This window comes from Eumetopias jubatus, unplaced genomic scaffold (assembly GCF_037043125.1).
Source record: "Eumetopias jubatus isolate StellerSeaLion01/CBP00866 unplaced genomic scaffold, mEumJub1_p1.0 scaffold_7, whole genome shotgun sequence".
NCBI lineage: Eukaryota > Metazoa > Chordata > Mammalia > Carnivora > Otariidae > Eumetopias > Eumetopias jubatus.
In genome coordinates, this window is record NW_028274813.1 from 41594406 (window position 1) to 41618138 (window position 23733).

Sequence of the window (23733 nt, forward strand, 5' to 3'; positions counted from 1 at the left end):
CCCCAGCGACTAACCACAGGGGAAACCATTATCACCTTTCTGCCTGAAGGGACAAGAGGAAGGAACAGGGTTCCCTGAACCCTGGGAAGGGCTTTAGTGCTGCTGGGGGGTGGGGTGGGGGGTCCACTGGACCAGAGGTGTGGCCCTGGGAGAGGAAAGCAACCACTGCCCAAAACAGACCAGGCAGGGAAGGACGAGGCAGGGGTGGGGGTGGGGGGAGAAATGCCCATCCTTTTCTTATCCTGGCTTCCCATCTCAAGCCACTGCCTCCCATTGGCCCAACTCACCTGGAACCATGGCAAAAAGGCCCCACTGATACAGTCACAGAGGCCAATGTCCCAGGGACACATAGCAGTTCAGGGAAGGGAACAGAACAGATATGGAGAGCCAAACCCAGGGTTACCAGCCCAGCTTCAATAAGCCTTAAGGTTCTCATCTGTAGAATGGGGATGCTAACAGTAATGGCAGTTACCTCACAGGGTCACTGTAAATTTTAAATAAGATGGCGCATGCAAAGCTTGGAGCTCAGCGTCTGGCCTGCGGTACATGCTCAGTGTTGTTAGCTATCATTATTATGATGTTAAAGGTAACCACCTGGGCTGTGGGAGAGACTCTTTTGTGGACTGTAATCCTGATTCCATGAGGCTCCACCCTCTAGGTCCTTGCTGCAGAATAACCCAGGTAGGATGGTGTTCGGCGGCCCATGTAGATGCCTAGTCACGGCTGGTGAGTAACACGCTGAATCAGAGGATTGGCAGGAGCTTTCCTCGTGCTTCTTTTTTAGCCTTGTTGATATTTAATATGTCAAGCTAGATGAAGGCTTGGCTGTCTGATGGAGGTGACCAGCTTTATTTATAGACTCAGATTCTGCAGGGTGAGCAGTCCCAGGCGTGCGGATAGAGATAATCACTTTCCTTCCCCCAAGAAATAACAAATGTGTATATTCATGGAGATTCTGGAACTGGCCTAAACCATAGATGCAAGCAGCCACAGCTTGAAGCTGCCCAGCACAGTTGTCTCACATTTCCTTTGTGTTTGACGAGGGACTCTCCCTCTTCCCATCACTGTCCCCAGGCTGAGCCTAACAGCTGACCTGGCGAATCATAATACCTTATTCTCTCAGACCTGGATTGATCCCAGGGTTCAGAGGTGACAGTTTCTTCTTTAAAGAAAGGAGACATACAAAAATCAGCTCTTGGTCCCTTCTAGATCTAGAGTTTCTGGAGGTTAAAATAAACAACTAAAAGAGAAAACCTTAAACACTCCAGTGATTGACCACAGGTCTTTTATATTACTCGAGGCAATAGAAGCATATTGCTGACGAGTGCAGGCTTTGGAGTCCACAGGCCTCGGACCCAATCCTGCATGTGACTTGGGCAAGTTTCTTCATCCAAGCTCTTCCTTCTTCCTCTGCGAAGTGGGGATATTTATTGTACTTCTTCCCCCAGAGCTCAGCATTTGGTGGTGGGTCCGGAGTTGGAGTAGGTGGAGGATGGAGGGCGTGGTGTCCTGGGGGAAGAGTAAACAAGATCTTGTATGGAATTGCTTCCTTAGTACCTGGTACAGCTATCATTTCTTATCGATATTTTTAAAGAACCTAAAAGCATAGATGTCTCTGGAAGTACAGGGAGCCTCTCCCAGCCCACAGAGTTCTAGGTAAGTTTACACGGAAAATGTCAGAGAGGTTTCAGCTGTTCATCTTCACCCCCAAATAAAGTCAAGGCCAGCATTCAAAGAGTGACTACAGTTTGACCCAAGACGTGGCATGAATCAAGAATTACACTTGTCAAGCTCAGTGGGATTCAGCCAGAGAAGGTTTTGACTGATTAAATGTTTCTCTCAGTGTAAGACACAGTAATGGCTCTGCCTGATCCTACAAGGAAATAGAGCAATGAGGGTTCAGTCCTTGCTTCTGGTGTGATGGCCTTGAGAGAGAGAGGAGACACTGGTCCGGCTCTGGTGGGCAGTGGTGGGGTGGGGTCTGCCTCGGAGAAGAGACAAACCTTGTAGATGCATTCTGGATTCAGAAATCGGGGCTACCCTGCCACTGGGGCAGTGGTTCCAGAGAGCTCCTGGGAAAGGACAGGGGACCGTGGGGGTGACAGTCCCCCAGACAGACTGACTCTTGGACAAGAACAGGGAAGTGAAGGCCCCTCATTTGCTGGAAGAGAGGGAGCTCTAGGAAGGTAGAGAACCCACCTGCCATCTGACTGAACCAGGCTAGGCTTCTGAACTCACAATGAAGCTTGACAAAGTGGTACCCCAAGGAGGTGCCCCTTAAATTGCCTCCATTAGCTGATGGGACACTTGCTTCCCCAGAGATGGTTGTAAACTTCAAAGCTTAGAGTGGCTGGTTTTTGAGAGAATGAATATATATTCAGTTTGTCTGAGTTTATGCCTGTTGTCTTGGCATGCTAATAATAGTGCCCTTTCATTCTCAAAAATGATATGGTCAGCCTAGTTTTTGAGGACCCCGATATAATTCTAGGACATCTAAGATTGAGAGTATTGTCACATTTGCTGGGAAAAATTTTGTTTGGGGTAGAAATATCTGTGAGTCTGAAGTTCAGAGGCAGTGACAGAGAGGCGGTAGCCCCTGGGATGCCAAGGCAGGAAGACGGGTTGGCCCTCCCCTCCTGCCCCGGGGAGGGGGAGAAGGGCCTGAAGCAGCAGGAGCACCTGGTGTTCGGAGGCGCAGTCACAGGCAATGCAGGAAACTGAGTTGTTGAGTGGGGCTGGCTGCAGCACATATGAGGGTTGGCATCCACCTATTTCCCATAAATGAAGAGAGAAATGGGACCAGTTGAGTCAGGGTTCCAAAAAGACTTGATGGGGCAAGGACCACACACTTCTGGGGTGGCATCTGATGCTTTGACTTTTTCAGTAGCCAGTGTGACCTCCAGAAACCAGGGTATCACTCAAGAAAGCAGGCTACCTCTCCTAGGTCCTAGCATCATGTTCTTCCTACTACAAACCATTCTCTCCCTATCTGGCTAGCCCCACCTGCCCTTTGCTTCTTTCTGCTCACATCCCTCCCCTTGGATCCCACTGTCTTTTCTGAATCAGAGGCAACATGGAACAATCCTTGCCCAAAACAAGAAGGCTGAGCAGCTGTGGACACAGCTGGTGCTTGGAAGCCCTTTCAGCAGGGTCTGGTGCTGTTTTTGCTGAGTATTGCTTTTCAGGAGGCAACACCTATAACTTTTCAGCCACACAAAATCATCACAACAACATTTAGCTGCTGTTGGCCGGAGTGGGGCTCTGGACGCCATTTTGTCAGCACAGCAAGTTTCTACCACCCTGCTTCCGACGACTCAGCATTCCCGAAGCTCACTCCATCACCCTACCTGCACTTTAAAAACCTGCCCTTTAAAATGTCTCCCCAAGAAAGAGCAAGTGCCTCTTTTGACCGTGTCTGCTGACATGGTTTTTAATTTGGGAAAGAGGGCGAGAAGCCATGTGGAAGAGCATCACTCTCTGGGATGTCCGAGTCTCCTTGGAAGAGCCCTAATTAAGGACTCAGAATGATTGAGAGGTGGTGGAAGCCCACGAAAAGCACACTTGACATGCAGGAGAAGTCAATGTCTGAGTTGCAAAAAAAATTAAAAAAAAAATTGGCAATCAGAGACCTTGAAAAACCTTTGCAGGTAATACTATAATTTTGTTCCTGAGTTGTACATGTATAAAAAGTCTCTGAAATGGCTGACAAATGAACCCAGCATGGACATGCTTTGACTTTCGTAAGCGAGTGTAGTATGTTAGTAGCAAGTTTATTATTTCAAATTTAATGGAATCTATTTTCTAAACTGTGCATCTTGCTGAAGAACGGTCTTTGAATGTATTCATTTGGGGTTAGGGATCTGTGAACAGGGAGGTGTGATTTACTGCTGTGAATAACAAAAGTATGTTGAGAAGGCAGCCCCATAAGAGATGAAAGGGTGGACAGAGAAAATTAACACCTGCAACATTCCTCCTGTGCTCTGTGTTTGTACATGCTCTACAGTATCCAGCTGCACCATTTTGGAGCAGGAAGGAGGTCATGTTTCTTTGAATACTCAAATTACATGACTATGAAACCTGATTTACTAGCACTGGGGCAGGCTTCTTCCCAGCCTCCCTATTCATCAGCCTCAGTGGTCCCAAACCTCAGTTCGCTCATCTCTGAAACAGGGATAATACCAATAGCATCCACCCCATAAGGTTGTTGTTCTGATTAGGTGAGAAAACACATTGGAAAAACTTAGCACAGCCCCTGCTGCATGGGAATTTGGTAATGTTGTAATCTCCCTTAAGCACAGTGGGTGGGTTCTGGTTACATGTACTCAGAGGACAGAAGATCAGAAACGCAGCTCTCAGCTCTCCAAGGAGAGGGGATGTTTAACTGCGGTTGCTATGGCTACCACAAGGTGTCGCTGGCGGCCCCAAGGGCCAGCGCAGTTCCTCCTGGCGTCTTTCAGAAGTGAGCTCAGAGGTTCCTCAACGGCATTCCAGGTGCAGGGAACAGAGGAGCGCCCCTCTCTCCATAGATATATTCAGCCATGGGTGTTCCACGACACGCTGGGCCTGCGGATCCAAATGCTATAGCTCTTTCACAGCACTGTCTATGAAGTGATGCAAGATTTTTATATCTGTGTGATTCAATATGGTAGCCACTAGTCACAGGTGGTTATTAAGCAATTGATTACTTCCTTTCCACCCTCAGCTTGATAGAGAATTAATTGACATATAACATTGTGTAAGTTTAAGGTGTGCAATGTTTTGATTTGATACATGTATACATTACAAAATGATTGCTACAGTAAAGTTTGTTAACATATCCATCACCTCACATAATTGTAATTTGTGTGTGGTTAAGAATTTTTAAGATCCACTCTTTAGTAACTTACAAGTATGTTAACTATAGTCACCATTCTGTGTATTAGATCCCTAGAACTTGTCTTATACCTGAAAGTTTGTACCCTTTGACCAATATCTCCCCCTTCCCACCCCCTCCAGCCCCTGGTAACCACGATTTTACTTTCTGTTTCTGAGGGGGTTTTTTGTTTTTTTGTTTTTTTTAGCTTTCACAGACAAGTGAGTTCATATTTCGCTTTCTCTGTCTGACTTACCTCACCGAGCATAATGCCTTCAGGGTTCATCCATGTTGTTACAAATGGCAGAGTTTCCTTCTTTTCTATGGCTGAATAATATTCCTTACATATAATTTTCTTTATCCATTCTTCCATCAACCATCACTTACTTGTTCCCATATCTTGACTATTGTGAATAATGCTGCAATGAACATGGGGCTATAGTTACCTTTTCAAGATAATGATTTCATTTCCTTCAGATATATACCCAGAAGCGGAACTGCTGGATCAGATGGTAGTTCTATTTTTAATTTTTTAAGGCACCTCCCTATTGTTTTGCATAGTGACTGCATCAATTTACCTTCCTACCAACAGTGTATGAGGGTCATATTTATAATGCATAATTGGGATAGATATCATTAATAGTTGGCAGGACTTTCACATGGATTCCCTGACCTGTGGATTAAGAGCCAGAATAATAGGAAGTGTTCTATGGATGTCCTGAAACTATTCCTATGCCTCGCCAAGGTAATAAACCAGAAGGGCATGCCTGATGTCAAACCTTCTCTCTTCCAGTAAGCTGGAGGAATTTTCTGCTTGTAGGAAGTGAAATTTCTGGGTTCCATCATTAGGTTTTAAGGCCCCACAAACTCCCAAGTGCCTTGGCATCAGTATTTATTTCTATAAGGAAAGACCACTGGTGTGAAAAGCTTGTACAACACTTTCATGTACAACACATTTCACTCAGGGTATGCCCGTCTGGCAGGACACCTAAAGCTGACTCTAATACTCTCCTGGGCTGGTTCTTTGAAGCTGTGACATCAGGCTAGCCCCAGCTTTTGATGACTGGTGGAGAGGAGGTTACTTGTTCCTGTGCGGTCAGCTTGTAACAAGTCTCTCTCTCTGGAACTCTCTGGATTGTAAGAAAAGTGGTCACTGGCACAAAATGGTCACTTTGATCACCAACTCTTTGTGGAATATGATCATTCCTGCAATTCATGTAGGGACAGACAACCCGAGAGCTTTACAATGGCACTATTATTTTCATTAACACATTGAAATGAAACTTATTTACTTAGAGAATCCCGAATGAATTCAGCCTGGTAATTGGCATATAGACAAAGTGGTTATAAACTGCATTTCTTCCTTCCTTTGCTTTCCAGTATAGTCCTGAAAAATCAGCCACTGAGGAGTTAATTCTTGATGCCTAACTAAGGTTAGGAAGTGTTTTTGTGTGGTCTATCAAGGATGATGATGATGATGAGTACTAACAGGGCACTTACTAAGTGCTTTGCATCTATAAAATTGATTCAGTCTTCGAAACCTTATGAGGTAGGTTTGATATTCTCATCCGCTTTGCAGATAATCCTTTCTTCATTTCTTGAAGCTACCGCCCATTGGTGAAAGGAGAGGATTGTCTCCACCTGAGCCACCTACACAAATCCCATCATGGCCCATCATGAAGCCTCCCAGTGCCCTATACCATTTGATCCGATGTTCGTTTCCATTTCTCATTTACCTTTCCCTTGGATCTAAGCGAGTAGGAAATAGGTAGTGTCTAGCAACCTGTCTGTAGGAGGTTAAGAGGGCCACAAATTAATTAGTACTCCTAGGAGAGGGAGAGTCTAATTCACCTCCCTTTGCCTCTGAGCTGGCTTCGGTGACTTGTTTCATGTGGCAGAAGTACTGTTTTGAGGTCCCTGAGGCTAGATCACAAGACGGCTTGCAGCTTCCACCTGGGTTTCTGGGGAGCCTCAAGCTGCAGTGGAAGAAATTTAACGATGCCGAGGCTGCCAAGCTGAGAGGCTGTGGGTGGGTGCTCAGCAGATGTGTCCGCTGAGCCCCACCCTCCAGCCAATGCCACCAAAGCACCAGACCGGTGAGTGAAATGGTCTTGAGCCTCTACACGAGCCCGCCTCCCAGCTGGCTACCACCAGGTGACCTCTGCTGAAACCCTACAGAAAGGAAGAACTCCTGACCCATGAAATCATGAAATTTAATAAAATGATTGATGTTTTAAGCTGCTAACTTTTGGGGTAGTTGTTAGGTAGTATCGGACAACTGGAGCACTGTCTGGTTTTGGAGAGCGGTGGTGTTGGGAGCAGGGGGTGGTGAGGGAGAGGATGTGGTGGAACAGTGCGGGTTTGGGAGAGTGTTAGGCACATAGGTTAGAGAATTGCTATTATCACTGTAACTGATACAGTTACACTGAGCTTATGACAAATCAGGGGAGAGAATGCTGATAACTTTCAGTTCTAGGCAGGAGTCTGGCTTGAGGCTTGCTTAACTTCCTTTCCTGAGGCCGTGAAATACCACGATCCCCTTTTGTAAGTCAGGTGGTTTGAAGTGGGCACCCGTTATATGCCATCCAAAGAGCCTGAATTAAGACTCCATAAGGTCCCTCTTGGCCCCCACGTCCTAGGACTCAGAGTGCTGTGATTAGGCCATGACACTGATTCTTCAGGAAACAGCATCTGCCTTCCGCTCCTGATGAGAAGCTTCCAGCAGGGAAAAAGAACCCCAGGATGCTGCCCCTTCATCCTTCATCTTTCCCTAGAAATTCTCTATAGAAGCTAAGGTGTGTAGACCCAATTGAAGTGGTGATTTGTGGCTGAAATCCATAACTACTCCTGGAGACAATGAAACCTTGTGATTATGAGCAGCCTCCTGGGTTCTCTGGCTGCCTGCAAGGTATGTCTTTTATATCCTGCAAGGCAGTGCTTACATAAAGACTAATTATTCCCATATAATCACCCACTGGAAACTTCCTGGCATGTAGCTAAAAAGGAAAATATCACCAGCACTCAACAGGTAATAGGAGACCAGCAGAGCAGATGCTGTTGGAGGCACAAGGAGCCTGACCTCTCCCGGCACCGAGCAGATGTGGCAGCTGGAGAGTGTGTGGAGGCAGTACGCGGTTTGCTTGGGGCTTGCGAAATGGCTCCTTTAGCTTTTTTGTGCCTTATTTTACTCGTCTGTGGAATGAGTTTAAAAATGGTACCTATCTCACAAGGTGGTTTTGAGGATTAAATGAACGATTGTGCAAACATTAGGATCAGTATCCAGCACCTAGTAAAGGAGCTAGCCATCATCATATTCTCCTCCCCTGTCAAAGGCTCAGGGACACGATTTTGTCTGCTGGGCTGGGCAGGGAGTGACTAGGCTTCCATGCGCATGGAGCATCCCAAGGTCCCCTGCTTGGGGTCGTGACGGTGGAAGTGAGACGGCTAGACCGAGGGCTGGGAGCCTGGGTTCGGATCCTGACTCTGCCGGGACTCAGCCAAGTATCTTGGAACCAATCATTCCAACCCTTTGGGCCTCTGTTCCCTTTCTGTAAAATGAGATGTTAAGGCTCCTTCCTACGTTAGCACAATGTACTAAGATGGTCCTTTCTTTCTTCGTCCTGTTTTTAAAGCTTTTTACTATTTAACTACAGCAATGGCAGCATGTTTTTGTAGTTTGTCACCAAATTTCAGCTTGAACCCGTGTACTTCTTTCCAGCTCTCCTGCCACATCCTTGTCCAGACGGCCCTCACCTCCCACCTGGACCACTGCTCTAGGCTCCTAACTGAGCCCCTGCTTCTGCTCCCTTCTAGACTCTTTCCAGATAGCCCCCAGAGCAGTCTGCCTAAAAATGCCACTCTCTGGCTTAAAAACGTCAGTATGTTTTCTTTATATTTAGAATAAAATAAAATAAAATAACATTTTACAATAAAACACAAATGCCTTTTATGATCTACAAGGTGCTACGTGATCTGGCTTCTGCCAGCATCTCTTCATCTGATGCCACTTACCTCATCTTTTCCACGACCATCCAACCTGGGCCTTCCACCAGTGTCTGGAACACACCAAGCTCTTTTCCACCACATGCTGATCCCTTTGCCTGCTGCATGCTGTTCCCTGTGCCTGGAATGTTCTTTGCTACTGTCCACAGAGCTGTCCCCTTGTAACCACCCGTTCTCAGCTTAACTTCCGTTGTTCAGCCAGACCTGTTCTACCCATTGTAGCTAAAGTAGGTTCTCCCACTGCTTTTCCATCTTAGCTTCTTGTTTGTTTTCTTCTTAGCTCCTAATCACAATTTCATTTCCTTAATTTGTTTACTGATTTTTTTATTTGTTCCCTTCGCTAGAATACAGGCTCCATGAACACAGAGCCTGTTTTTCTGTCTCATGCACTGTTTTACTACTAGCACCTAATGCAGGGTCTGATTCATAGAAGATGCATGATAAATATTTGTTGACTAAATGAATGGTTGTCCCTCACCCTGCAGATAAATTGCATATGTCCTTTAGCCTTTGTGAATGTGAACCTGAACCCAGGCCCTCCCTCGACCTGGAAGATTGTATCTAGGAGGCCTGAACTCAGTGTAGGTCAACATTTCAATTTGCATCACTTGTTGGCTATTTGAAGAACTAGCTCTTGATCACCAGCTGGTCGCTCTCATTTCCTGAGCCTGTGAGAACAGTCAGAGGGGTGGGGTCATCTTATATAATCATGGTTTCCAGGAGCCCTCCCCCATGAATGGGAAGAGGGAGACTAAAGAAGGTCATTATGGCCTGGAAAGATGCTCCCAAAAGTGTTACTGTAGTCCTGTATCAAACACTTACTTGGCCAAGGTAAGCCCCCAGAGAGACACCAAGGTGGTCTGAGCCTTCAGAAATACAACTGCCCACTGCCTTTCTGTCCCCACCTCTGTGCCTTTGCTTGTGCTGCTTCCCCTCCCTAAAACGTGAGCCTGTCCCTCCTTCAGTCTCAGCACGTCCCTTGGTCAGGAAGACTTCTCCCATTGTACAATGACCTCAAGGTCCTTAAGATTTTTCCTTTCTTTTAGCCCTTGTTTAAATTCTTATTTATGTTTAGAAAATTGTGAATTGGTCCAGAGCTGGAAAGGACCCCATGACCTCGTCTGATCAGGCTCCTTGTCTTCTGTTGGGAAGAATATGGTGATTTATATGCAGTGGGGGTACTGTACCCTGGGGTGGTTGAGAAAAGGGTGTGAGCCTACAAAGTTAGTTGGTGTGAAAGCTTGTGTTAGAACCCAAGCCTTCTGCTTGCCAATTCTGTGCCTCTGTCTTTAGCTGGGATTTAAGCGCTATTAGGTCTTATATACTGTGATAGTAATAGCTTACATTTCAACAATTGCTTAGTGTCAACAACTCTGCGAGATAGGTGTAAAGACTTAGAGTCTCTCTTTGGTTAAGAGAAATGTTTGAGGCCATAGGACTGGGATGCTAGGGGAGGTCACTCCGTGGGACGACGGGAAAACAAAAGTATATATGTGATTTCTCCTTCCCGGCCCTTCCAGAAGAAGAGGAGTGCAGGCCTGGGGAGGAGAGAAGCTATTGCCAGGGAGGGGACAAGCTTCACTCCCCAGGAGACTGTGTGCACAGGCGAGAAGCAGGGGTCTCAAGCGTGCTATGCATGAGGGTACGGGGCTGGGAAGGGGGGAGGAGCGGTGCGGGGGAGGGGAAGATTTTTCCAGAACGGTTGGGAGGAGGGGCCTGGGAGTAGCTGTTGCTTTTAGGAGTAGGAGCGATTCTTCAAGTCTAGTTTGTCTAGTGTGTGAGAGCCCCAGAGAGGTTGAGGAGAAAGAAGGCTGAAAAGTCACCACTACTGAGAGGAATGAGGAAGGAAAGGGAGAATGGGTGATGAGGAGCTACCTCTGTATGTTTCTTTCCCTTTCTTTTTTGGGGAGAGGGGTGCTAACTTGAGGGAATAGCAGGGTCAAATTAGAGAGCCTTAAGGATTGTGTCCGAATTCTGATGCCACTGAGGGGAGTTGGGTTGGGCCTGGCTTGGGCATGGGCTGGGAGGTCAGGAACTCGGTTCAGGTCCTGGGGTGGGGCAGGCAGTGTTAGTACAGAGTCAGTCCCACAAGAGGCAGCCTGGGGCGATGCCTGAGCGTACAGTGGGCTGGAGAGCACTGAGGGCCAGTCAGGGCAGCCAAGCTCTCTGGCTATTCTAAGAGCAGGGCCAGGGCCAAGAACCGAGACCAGACTGTGGTCCAGAGCAATGGGAACCAGCTGGGAGTGAAGTGAGGAAGGTCCTGGGGGATTGCCGGGGTACGGCACTGAAGGAAGGGTTTATTATACAGCTTCCCTAAAGTTACCAATAAGAAAAAAGTGCACCAGATTTTAAAAAATTATGCCTTCAAGAAATTTGTTTACTTTTTGTAAAAACAATTTCTTTTTTGGATTCCGAGTTTCTTTGAACTCTAGACTTTTGCACAATCATTAATTCAACAATTTGTTGAGAATATACTATGAGGCAGGGGTGCCTGGGTGGCTAAGTCACCCAGTGTCTGCCTTCAGCTCAGGTCATGATCCTGGGGTCCTGGGATTGAGCCCCAGTTGGGCTCCCTGCTCAGCGGGAAGTTTGCTTCTCCCTCTCCCTCTGCCCCTCCCCTGTCATGTGTGCGCTCTGTCTCTCTCAAATAAATAAATAAAATCTTAAAAGAGTATACTATGAGACAGATGTTGTAAAGATATGATCTTCTCTTTGCAAGTTTGGAGAAAACAGACCTGCGAACAGATAATCTAAAGTTTAAAGAGTATTTTTCTATATATTTAAATTTCCTACATGTATTGCTTTTCAGATCTAAGGATAAAAACAAGGTGGATATTTTTTTTTTTAAAGAATTCTATTGCTTTCTTGTTACCTCTTTCATATGAGAACAGCATTCATGAGAGTTTTAAGTCTTGTGCAGAAATTTTGTTTAGTGGACATCCACTGAATGTGCTGAGTTTCTACTTTTGATTGAATTCATGGAGACCTTGATAAATATTCATTGGTCCTGGAATCTAAGTTTCTAATTTTTTAAAGCTGAGTAATGTATTCTAAAAATACTAGTTTGAACACCTCTCACTCCATAGTTTTTTAGTTACAACAGCTCTTGTCAAACAAATTGGATTTAAAATGATTAAAAGTAAATGATATTTTTTTTCAAATTTTTATTTAAATTCCAGTTAGTTAACATACAGTGCAATATTGGTTTCAGGAGTAGAATTCAGTGATTCATCACTTAATGTACAACACCCAGCGCTCATCACAACAAGTGCCCTCCTTAATACTTATCACTCATCTAACCCATCCCCCGCCCACCTCCCCTCCATCAACCCTCAGTTTGTTCTCAGGGCGCCCGGGTGGCTCAGTTGGTTAAGTGACTGCCTTCGGCTCAGGTCATGATCCTGGAGTCCCGGGATCGAGTCCCGCATCGGGCTCCCTGCTCAGCAGGGAGTCTGCTTCTCCCTCTGACTCTCCCCCTCTCATGCTCTCTCTCTATCACTCTCTCTCTCAATAAATAAACAAAAATCTTTAAAAAAAAGAGTCTCTTATGGTTTGATTAAATTCCCTCAAAATTGAAGAATTCATATTAATGGAGAACTTTTGAGTGCAAAGTTGGTAGGGAAACTCAAGGATGGGAGGGGGGATAGTGGCCAGGAGCACCTGCAGAGCTGATTACCACTTGGCTCGTTCATGCTTTTTTTGACTAGAGGAGAGTGGGCTTGCATATGATGACCCTTTCTTTGAATATGCAAAGTGAGTCAGATGGAATAGATCTACACTCAACTTCAGTGAATAGATTGCATAAGTAGAGAGCCCCTGAATTAGGGAAACTACACCTCTGCTTACAGGTCCTTAAGAGTATCACTTCATACCTCTTCATACCTGTCAGAATGGCTAAAATCAACAACATGAGAGATAACGGGTGTTGGTGAGGATATAGAGAAAGGGGAGCCCTCTTGCACTACTGGTGATGCAAACTGGTGCAGCTACTGTGGAAAACAGTATGGAGGTTCCTCAGAAAGTTAAAAATAGGACTCCCCTGTCATCTAGCAATCACACTATAAGGTATTTACCCAAATAATACAAAAATACTAATTCAAAGGGATACATGCACCTTGATGATTATAGCAGCATTATCTACAATAGCCAAATTATGGAAACAGCCCAAGTGTCCATCAATTGATGAATGGAGAAGATGTAGCATGTATCTACATTTATATACATATATATGCATTTACATACATATATAAAATGGAATATTACCCAGCCATAAAAAAGAATGAAATCTTCCCATTTGCAACAACATGGAGCTAGAGAGTATTATGCTAAATGAACTAAGTTAATCAAAGAAAGACAAATACCATATAATTTCACTCGTGTGGAATTTAAAAAACAAAAGAAATGAGCAAAGGGTAAAAAGAGAAAGAGAGAGAGGCTAACCAAGAAACAGACTCTTAACTACAGAGAACAAACTGATGGTTAGCAGAAAAGACGGGCGTCGGGGAGGAGTTAAATAGGTGATGGGGATCAAGGAGTGCTCCTATTGAGCCTAGCACTGGGTGATGTATGTAAATGATGAATCACTATATTGTACACCTGAAACTAATATTACACTGTATGTTAACTAACTGGAATTTAAATAAAAACTTAAAAAAAAGAGTATTGAGGGGTGCCTGGGTGGCTCAGTCATTAGGCGTCTGCCTTCGGCTCAGGTCATGATTCCAGGTCCTGGGATAGAGCCCCACATCGGGCCCCCTGCTCGGCGGGAGGCCTGCTTCTCCCTCTCCCACTCCCCCTGCTTGTGTTCCCTCTCTTGCTGGGTCTCTCTCTGTCAAATAAATAAATAAATAAAATCTTTAAAAAAAAAAAAAAGAGTATTGAGGTCAGACACTGGGGAAGGTGGCATGCTCCAAACTCAATAAAATGGCCCTGAGAGGTTCCCCACCCCCACACATGCCCGATCACTTTTTGTGGTATACCCACAGAGCTATTTGTGTGGCCAACTATCCTTATATGACACCTGGGAGGAAGAAGACACTCTTGGCCCTGGATTCCCTTGCATACAGTTGGCTTTTCCACCTCAATGTCTAGAAAGCCAACCCACTTGTAACTGCTTACAGAAACCTAGGCTAAATTAACTGTAAGTTTTATATTGCTTGAAGCCAAATGTTACCCCCCCCACCCCCATACCACCACCTCTGCTAACACATTTCTGAGATCTTTATGTAAATGAGCAGAGGGAAGGTGATTCACTTTACACAAATTCAACTTAGAGAATACATTTTCCGAAATCTACTGTCTATTTCTTATTCATGTCTAGAGGATTGTTTTCCTCTGGAAGGATGGGCAACTTCCAGTGTTAGAGTGATGGGTGGATTATTCTGATGACCGCCATAAGTTCTTGTCTTGAGCTGAGCCATCAAAGCCTTAATATAATATATAATCTTGCCACTTGGTGAAGAGATTTGCTATTTTCTCACGATTTTCTAAGGGCTTAGGCAGCCTGATTGCTGTCACTCACCAGCTCCTCAGCAGACATGAGAAGGATTACAATCTTCTACTGTGAATTTGGTTTCAACTTCATTCAATGCCTAAAATCTCTTTCAAATTAAGACTGTTTGAACAATTCCCTTTCTTTATGCCTCTTGTTATTTTTGCCCATGGGCAATGAGTTATGCCTGAATACAGTATTCTAAGAATACCCGTGTTGCTCTGAAATAATTTTTTTTTAATTGAGTGAGTTCACATACCATAAAATTTATCCTTTTAAATTGAGTTTTAACCACAGTTCACTGTCTTTAGTATATTTTCTCAAGGTTGTGCAACTATCACCACTAATTTCAGAATATTTTCATTACCTCCAAAAGAAGCCTTATACCCATTAGCAGTCACTCTCCATTCTCCCCTCCACCTAAGCCCTGTCAACCACGAATGTACCTTTTGTCTCTATGAAATTCTAGGTTAATTTTATATCTATAATTCTGAGCAAAAAATAGCTGATAGATAGCTGAAGTCAGCTTTGGGTTAAGTTCTTATGCATAACAACATTTTAGATAAAGAAATAAGGTTAGTAGCAAGTGCTAAAAGTAAAAGAAAAAAAGGTGAGAATTTGATTATCAAACTTTACCAAGTGGAGTCACAACAGAGTGGTGTGTTTATGGCAGAAAACAAGAATCCAAATTTTACATTACAATTCTTGCTATTTTTTTTTTTTTTTCAGTTCATGGAGTAATGCACTAGAAGTTCCTCAGTTTGGGTCCGTTTAAATTATAATTTAACAGGATTGAGTTGAGGTAAAAATTACTTACAAACTTGGAAGACAAGGTTTGCCAAGTAATTTTATAGTTTAAATAAGATTGCAGGAATATAGGTTATCTTATTAAAGAGAACAAACTATTTTGGCATTTTGAGAAGAAATTATGTACTTTCTAGTAACGATTGTGCTCATGTCAAATGTTCTATCTCTTTTTTTTTTCCATTGAGGTATAATTGACATACATTATATTAGTTTCAGGTGTACAACATAATGATTTGATATTTGTATATATTGTGAAATGATCACCACAGTAAGTCTAGTTAACATCTGTCACTAGACAGAGTTACAGCATTTTTTTTCTTGTGATGAGAACTTTTAAAATTTACTCTGTTAGAAACCTTCAGGCATTAATATAGTATTATTAACTATCATCCCCATGCTGTACATCACATTCACATGACTTAGTATTTGATAACTGGAAGTTTGTGCCTCTTAATTCCCTTCACCCATTTTGCCTATCCCCAACCCCCTGCCTCTGGCAATCACCAATCTGTTCTCTGTATCTATGAACTTGGTTTTCATTTTTTTTTTTTTTTTGGTTTTGTTTTTTAGATTTCATATAAACGAGGTCATATGGCATTCATCTTTCTCTGTCTGACATTTCGCATAGCATAATGTACTCCAAGTCCATCCATGTTGTTGCAAATGACAAGATTTCATTCTTTTTTACAGTTGAATGCTATCCCATTGTGTATATATAATAGTACATTTTCTTTATTCATTCATCTGCTGATGGACACTTAGGTTGCTTCCATATCCTGGCTGTTATAAATAATGCTGCAATGAACATGGAGGTCCATATATCTTTCCAAGTTATTATTTTCATTTTCTTTGGATAAATACCCACAAGTGGAATTGCTGGATCATATGGCAGTTCTATTTTTAATTTTATTAAGAGCCTCTATATTGTTTTCTACAGTGGCTGCACCAGTTTGCATTCCCACCAACAGAGCACGAGGATTCCCTTTTCTCCACATCCTCGCCCATATTTGTTATTTCTTGTTTTTTTGATACTAGCCATTCTGACAGGTGTGAGGTGATATCTCACTGTGGTTTTGATCTGCATTTTCCTGATGATGAGTGATGTTGAGTCAAATGTCCTCTCTCTTAATTCAAGAAGTCCCTAGTCTGGCAAGGCTTGGCTTGACAACAGCTGTGAGTTGTTAATTTTTGTACCGTTGTAACAGTTCAGGTAATCCATTAATTTGGCAACCCATTAACCTGAGCATGAACCATCAATCAACGCATAAGAGATAAGAGTAGAGGCAGGCGAAATCCTCTTTAATGAGATGGAATTGTTGCCAGATCAACAAAATCGGACTGGAACTTGATTTAAGCTGTTAACATATCAGAAGGGAAAACCGTCCTTCAGAAGACGGGATAGTTGGCCATGGAAGAAAGAAAAGGGAAATTCTCAGAGGCCATGGCTGGCAGTGTCATTCAAGCCCTGTCTCGAGGTTGCCCGAGTCCAAGGACACAGCCTGTTCTGTCTCGGTAGAGGTGGGTGCCGCAGAGCCTGAAGCCATCTAGCACCTGAGTCATGAGCCAACTCCCCAGGCTTACTTCCATGCTTAACCAAGCAGACTTCTTCCTAATTATAATTTGGGTTTCTTTGCAGATTTTACCTACAGGAGGAGAAAGCCTGGCCGATCACTCCAGTATCTTGGCAGATATATTTCTTGTTATAAATAATTGGTTTATGAACTATTTCATATTGTGGATAAATGTTAACTTACACCTCTCTTTTGGGGTCCCCCACATTCCCAAGGCCCCTGGAGCTCTAGGCCCTGATGGTCCACATGGACTTCGTGAGCTGACAGGACAGAGGGCCAGTCCCTGGACGCTGAGCATCATCTTGTCACTGACAGCGACTCCATGGCTCCCCTTTAGACTTAAATGGTTCTTAAAAGGGAGCAGGCCACATTTTTCAAAAGTAAAAGTATTTACTCACCTGTCTTATCTCATTTTTATGTACATTTCCTCTCCAAGTTCGGCAAATATGTTTACTCCCATTTGGCAGGCGGAAAAGTTGAGAAATGAAGGTTTTCCAGGGCCAATTAATTAAATGTTGTGCTAATTTAAGGCTCTTGAAGTCCATTTTGTATTTAAATTTTCTCAAATTACTGAGGATTCTTGGTATTGAGCTCAATAAAAGGTAAATAATTGAGAGTGTGAATTCAGGTTAGTGTTTTGTGTTAATTTTCTTTATTTGAAGCCTGGTTTATTTTAGAATTGATTTAATTTTGGCCTTGTTTTCTTTCCACCTGGAATGAGTACTTAGTGTGAAACTTTTGTTGGAGTTCCAGTGAAAATTCTGCTAGAACACTGAGGAGTGGGTTTGGTATTTCGGATCAAGGGCCATAAATAGATGCTTGCTTAGTGTCCCCATAGTCTGTTTGTTGGAATTTAACCAAAGGAAATAATTCAAAGGAGGAAAGAAAAAAAATAAAATGTTCATTGTAGCATTGTTGATGATATAAAACAAATCTTAGATCATTTAGAGGTCCAGTAACATGGCCAAATAAATTATGGCAGATCCCACAGGTTATTGAAGAGCTATAAGTCAGCTATGAACATTGTATAGTGACATGGAAATATGGAAGAATGCTTACCAAACATTTTAAGATAAAAAATGCAGAACACTTGCGTGCCTTATGTCACAACTGGGCAAAAATAAATATAAATGTATAGGGAATGGACAGATTGCACAGAAATATAAAGACAAGTATATTAGGGATGTAGGTACATTGAAAAAATTTCCTTTCATGCTATATTATCCATAAAAATCATCTAATTTTGCAGAAAAATGTCAAAATTATAAGGCAATGAGAGTGTCATTGAGGCGTTTCACGATGATCTCTTTCTGGATACTTTTGGGTAACATTTTCTTTATATTGGAATTCTTTGGTTTTGGCAACTTTCTTCTAGAATAAACACCCAGTTCTTATTCCTCTCAAAATTAGTTTCAGGATAATCTATGCATTAAAATTTTCTAAGATTGTGGTAAAAACTTTCTTTCTTTTTTTTTTTTAAGATTTTGTTTATTTATTTGACAGAGAGAGAGCGAGAGAGGGAACACAAGCAGGGGGAGTGGGAGAGGGAGAAGCAGGCCTCCCGCTGAGCAGGGAGCCCGATGTGGGGCTCGATCCCAGGACCCTGGGATCATGACCTGAGCCGAAGACAGACACTTAACGACTGAGCCACCCAGGCGCCACCATGGTAAAAACTTTCTTAAGGGCTATCTTTGATTACAGCATAATACTGTGTGGTGTAATGTCTGGCACTCTGATCTAAACCCAGGGTCCAAGGTACCCGTCATCAGTCTGCCAACTAATCAGCCCAGGGAGCTTGGAAAAGATACTTAACATCTGTGGGCTTTGTACCTTCCTGTGCCTGCTGACCGTCTCAGACTGTGATCTCTCAACCCCTCTTTCACGTTATAGTAAGTAGTTTTTGAATATAAATTTTAAGTTCAAATTTATATTTACAAATTCTATGCTTAGTCAGATAACATATTTGAGTTCTGAAACTAGTCTTGATTTTTCTTGACAAGTTTAATGGAGTCCTAACTTCTGGAAGACTTTCCTAAAAAGTCAGACTAAAACCCTAACCTTTCTGACATTTCACCTTCACACCTGATCCTTGGGGAGGTTTCATTTCGGCATTCCAAGCAAGGGTTTCCCATGGTCTGGCTCTTGTACCACTCTGATCTCCAATGAGATCTGATCTCCAGTGAGATGGTTTTCAAGTTTAAGTGGACCTCAACATCCCCTGGACGGCTTCTTAAAATACAGCTTGTCAGGCTCCTGATTCAATGTATGATTCAGAAAGTTTGGGGTCAGACCTGAGATCCTGCATTTCTAGTAAGTTCCAGGTGATGGTCATTACACCGGACCAGGGAGCACACTCGGAGAGCCACATCTCTAGAGAAATACGTGGGTAGCAACACGAGGAGGCGCGTAGAAGGGGCCTGCTGTCCTTGCAGTCTGTGAGGAACTGCAAAGTATTAGGGCCCATTAAAGAGCTATCAGTGGGCGAACGGCCCCAACTATTCATCCTAGAGAATATTATACAGCAGGAAAAAGAGGGAGGTAGATATGGTTGTGCCATCAGGGAGTGGCTAAGAGTATTAGCTCTGGCATCAGAAGCTGTTTGAAAACAGGGCTTCAACTGTGGAGAAAATGGAGAATCTGCATTATGATTTCAATTTAATATGTTTGAATCATTTTATTTACTGGTAACATCACTTTTTAAAGGGAAGAATGCCTTTGGCTATGCTCCTGATTTAAAGTGGATCCGCACTCGTTGAGTTCATTGGAACCAGATCAGTGAATCAGAGTCAGGGGGCAAGTCATCAGGAGGCCAGGGGTGACCGCTTGTACAACAAATACTCTGACAAATGTGTATTTTGTTTTTTAAACAAGCATTCATGATCTCAAGGTTATAAGTCAAAATCCTTGGCTTCATTAAAATTCTTTGCCTTTCATAACAAACACACCAATAATTTAAAATGCATGCTGTCAAGATGCAAAGTAATTACAGATTTATTTGACCTTTCTGATAACTGGTATTTAAATATTTACTTACCTTCTCTCTTACCTATCAAAACAAAGGCCAAGTCTTAATTCACTGCATTTTATTCAGAAAGCACTTTCATCTGAAGTCTCCTGGTATAGAAGCTGATGACTTCTTGTCTCAACTTAATTTTGGTCAAGGGTAATCTAAAATATTTGGGGCTATGAATATTTTTAAAAGATTTTGTTTATTTGAGAGAGAGAGAGAGCGTAAGTGGGGTGGGGGCAGAGGGGCAGAGGGAGAGGGAGAAGCAGACTCCCTGCTGAGCAGGGAGCCCTAATGGGGCTCGATCCCAGGACCCTAAGATCATGACGAGCATGGGCGCCTGGGTGGCTCAGTTGGTTAAGCAACTGCCTTCGGCTCAGGTCATGATCCTGGAGTCCCAGGATCGAGTCCCGCATCGGGCTCCCTGCTCGGCAGGGAGTCTGCTTCTCCCTCTGACCCTCCCCCCTCTCATGCTCTCTCTCTCTCTCTCAAACAAATAAAATCTTTAAAAAAAAAAAAAAGATCATGACGAGCAGACGCTTAACCCACTGAGCCCACTCAGGTGCCCTGGGGCTATAATTTTTAACTCCACATGGACCACAAGCTGTGTGACTGTGGAAGGATTTTTTCCCCTTCTCTGTGCTTCAGTTTCCCTCTCTGAAATAACAATAAGAATACCCACTTCAAAAGGATGCTGAAGATTAAATTAGATAATACGTGTCAGTATTTGAAACATTACTTGGCACACAGCCTCTAAGGCATAGTGGGTGAAAAAAAAATCAAATTTTAGAAGATTGTATACAGTATGACACCATATATATAAACAATGCTCCAAACAATTCTGAATGCTTTTCACAGGTACATATACATGCAAGTAGAGGCAAAGAGCAAGATCTAGAAGAATATATTGCAAACTGATATCAGTGCTTACCTCTGGAGACAGGACGAAGGGACTGGATTAATTTTGGACATGGTCAAAGAGGATTTTAGCTTTATCATTAGTGTTATTTTTTTAAATTTTTATTTATTTATTTATTTATTTATTTATTTATTTATTTATTTGAGAGAGAGAGTGAGCATGAGAGAGAGCAAGCACAAATGGGGGCAGGGGCAGAGGGAGAGGGAGAAGCAGGTTCCTCACTGAGCTGGGAGCCCGATGCAGGGCTCGCTCCCAGGACCCTGAGATCACAACCCGAGCCAAAGGCAGATGCTTAACTGCTGAGCCACCCAGGCGCCCTGTGTTATTTTTATTTTTACATGATGGATTTATTTAGTAATACTTATGCCTACTTACTGTACTGTATTTGCTAAGACAACCTATTTGTCTTCTCTCAGAAAAATTCACCTCATGGGTTGATTAAAGATTCAAAGATAAAGAACATTTTGAAGTCAAAAGTGAAAAAAGTGAAGAATTGTTACATATGAATATATTCTTACCTTAATAAAACTGAAATTTTGTTCTTTTTTATTCTGGGTAATATTTCAGACTGTTGTTAACATTTGATTTTTTAATTTTAATTGTTTTTTTTAAACTTTATTGTTATGTTAATCACCATACATTACATCATTAGTTCTTGATGTAGTGTTCCATGATTCATTGTTTGTTCATAACACCCAGTGCTCCACGCAGAATGTGCCCTCTTTAATACCCATCACCAGGCGAACCCATCCCCCTACCCTCCTCCCCTCTAGAAACCTCAGTTTGTTTCTCAGAGTCCATCGTCTCTCATGGTTCGTCTCCCCCTCCGACTTACTCCCCTTCATTCTTCCTCTCCTGCTATCTTCTTCTTTTTCTTTTATCTTAATATATGTTGCGTTATTTGTTTCAGAAGTACAGATCTGTGATTCAACAGTCTTGCACAATTCACAGCACTCACCATAGCACATACCCTCCCCAATGCCTATCACCCAGCCACCCCATCCCTCCCACCCCCCACCACTCCAGCAACGCTCAGTTTGTTTCCTGAGATTAAGAATTCCTCATATCAGTGAGGTCATATGATATTTTAATTGTTAATGAGAAACACCAATCTGATCTTAAATTTGTTTTGACTTCTGCCTTTTTTCTCCTTTAAAACTGTTTTTAATTTTTTTAATTTCTAAAAAGTGCATTTTACACTCCCCAGGTAAGTTGTTTGTTATGAATAGTTTGGTAGAAGTGACACCATATTGTTTTCCTTTGGTACCGTATTTATTCCTAGCCGGGATCAATCTGCATAAATCAACACTGTCTCTTTTACAACTTTTTAATAGTTTATGTCAATTTGTTAAATTATGAAATGCACTTTTGGTCTACTAGCTCCACTAGTGAATTATGCATCAATCAGTTTTTATCTTATTGGTTAATATTTGAAGATATATTAGAGAATTCTCAGTTACAGACCATAGGCCTGCAACTGAAATATTGTGCTCTCTCTTCTTCCCTATCCAGGCGGGAGAACAGACGCTGATGAAAAATACTGTATATCTGAGAATCACAGTAGCGATAGAACATTGATTAGGCAAAGAGCTTATGGGGAGCAGCTAAGAGGTATCAGAGGATACACACAGACTGGGGAACTTTAAAATAGTGGCCCCCCAGCTTTAATCTGTCTCAGAATCACCAAAAAACTCTTAGAATGCAGCTTCCTGGATGCCACTCCCAGACAAAATGGGTCAGGGGCTCCGAGGCAGGGAGACTGTGGGCCGTACACTGGGAAGCCTTCCTCACGGCTAGTTCCTTGCGCTGGGAAATGCTGCCAAGAGCTGCCCTAGTCCCAAGTGTATCCTTTTTCTTCATCTGCCCAGAGATTGGGCAACAAAAGCATACAGTGCCCGGGGAAGGACATCTGGCTGACCAAATACTAGGAGTCTTTGGAATAGGTAGTTAAAATATCTCTGTGTTAAGAATCTTTGTGTATCCTTGAAAAATGAAATAACAGGGCAAGTTGGTTGATAGACCGACTCTTTGTCTTCTTACAACCTCACACTAAGCATGGTGTCCCCATTAGGACCTGCAGCCTTTTATGTACTCAGCAAAGTGACCTTTTTCAGACCCTCCTTTGCAGCAAAATGTACATGGCCTGATTCTCAGAAGCTCACGTTTACGCATTCTTCTGGGTGATAGCTCATTTATTTTATAATTTAATTTATGATGATCTGTGCTGGGTAACAAATCTTCATGTTAGGTGCAGTTGTCATTTTCCTGGCTTATCCATGTGGGTCCATGTAATCAGGAGGGTTCTTGAAAGTCAAAGAGATCAGAATAATGCAATGTGAGGACTCAGCTCACTGTTGCTGGCTTTGAAGACAGACAAAAGGGAGGACTAGCCAAGTTGTGTGGGCAGCTTCTAGAAGCTGAAAAAGGCAAGGAAATAGGATTCTCCCCTAGAGCCTCTGCACAGGAAAGCAACCCTACTGACATCTTTATTTTAACCCTGTGAGACCCTTATCAGACTCCTGAGCTACAGAACTGTAAGATACTCAATTTGTGTTGGGTTAAGCCATTAGGTTTGTGGGAATTTGTTACAGCACAATAGAATACTAATATACTAGGTGAGGCCACTTGGGATCATAGCACCTTAATCTAAAACAATGTTTGTTTGATGTTTTCCCATGGGAATATTAATCATTACAGAAGACAAGTTCAAAAGATTCCTGGAGGCACCTGGAAGCCTAGCGATATCCCTCAAATCCCAACATATATGCTACAAAGAACCCTCTCCAAGATGGTTGCCCTGACCTGTTCCCTGGGCTGTAATTTTCCTCCCCCCTGCCAAGCTCTTGCCAAGGCATCTTGCCCTTCGCTTCTGTGGTTGCCTGTGATTCTGATCCCCATCTACTTCCACCACCCAGTAGCCTTCTGCATGCACCCAGTGCAATGTTTCTGCGCCAACATGAGGAATTCTGCACAACTCCTTCCTCCCACAGAGAATAAAGAAGACTCCTTTCCCCTAGGAACCATGGTAGGTTAGGTCTGGTGTTTGCTTGATGAGGTTACTGAGAAAAGTAGGTTTCACACTGA